We start from the raw sequence: 1,310 nt of genomic DNA, 5'->3' as shown, positions 1-1,310 counted from the left end.
AGAAATGCTTGAAATTTCAATACTTCGAAATTTAAGGACGCTAATTTACTTAAAATTTATACACCCCGGCTTTCCAGGTAGCGGTAGCTTTCGGAAAGGGGGAAAACATATATTAATACTTGCGCCGGGTATTTAATGCCCGAACTTAGACTTTCTTACTTGCTTTTTTTTTAATTTACATATATGAAGTATTTTGTAGCTAAAGCTTCAATTTTAATGAATTCTGGTATACAAGAGTTTGTAGTTGATTGTAGTTTTAATTTTTTTTAGTTGTAAAATAAGTGGGTATGGCGTTTTTTAAAAAATTGTAGTAAGTTTTTTACAGCTACAGCTTCAATTTTAATGAATTCTCGTATAGAATCATTTGTAGTTGATTGTAGTTAATTTATTTATTTTTTTTTTGTTGAAAACTATGTGCGTAATGCGTTTTAAAAAAATTATATGAAGTTTTTAACAGCTACAGCTTCAATTTTAATGAATTGTGGTCTAGAATCGAATGCTGTTGATTATAGTTAAACAATTTTTTTTAGTTGCGCAGCGCGTTTTATTAATTTGTAAGATTTTTTTACACCTACAGCTGCAATTTTAATGAATTCTGGTCTAGAATCGTTTGTAGTTGATTGTCGTTGTAATTTTTTTTTTTAGTTGAAAAATAAGTGCGTATGGCGTTTTTTTTTTTTAATTTTTATGAAGTTTTTTACAGCTACGGCTTCAATTTTAATGAACACTGGTGTAGAATCATTTGTAGTTGATTGCAGTTTAAATTTTTTTTTTGTTGAAAAATAAGTGCGTATTGTGTTTTTGAAAAAATTTATATGAAGTTTTTTACAGCTACGTCTTCAATTTTAATGAATTCTGGTGTAGAAACATTTGTAGTTGATTGTAGTTTTAATTTTTTTTAGTTGTAAAATAAGTGCGTATGGCGTTTTTAAAAAAATTATATTAAGTTCTTTACAGCTACAGCTTCAATTTTAATGAATTCTGGTCTAAAATCATTTGTAGTTGATTGTTTAAATTTTCCTTTTTTTTTTGAAAATAAGTGCGTATTGCTTTTTTTTTAATTTAAATAAAGTTTTTTACAGCTACAGCTTCAATTTTAATGAATTCTGGTCTAGAAACATTTGTAGTTGATTGTAGTTTAAATTTTCCTTTTTTTTGCAAAATAAGTGCGTAATGCGTTTTTTTAATTTATATGAAGTTTTTTACAGTTACAGCTTCAATTTTATCAACTCTGGTCTAGAATCGTTTGTAGTTGATTGTAGCTTAACATTTTTTTTAGTTAGAAATAAGTGCATAATGCGTTTTTTTAA

Source organism: Rhagoletis pomonella, unplaced genomic scaffold (genome assembly GCF_013731165.1).
Source record: "Rhagoletis pomonella isolate Grant_MI unplaced genomic scaffold, Rhpom_1.0 Rhpom_scaffold_00003, whole genome shotgun sequence".
Lineage (NCBI taxonomy): Eukaryota > Metazoa > Arthropoda > Insecta > Diptera > Tephritidae > Rhagoletis > Rhagoletis pomonella.
Note: the sequence above shows the minus strand (reverse complement) of the source record.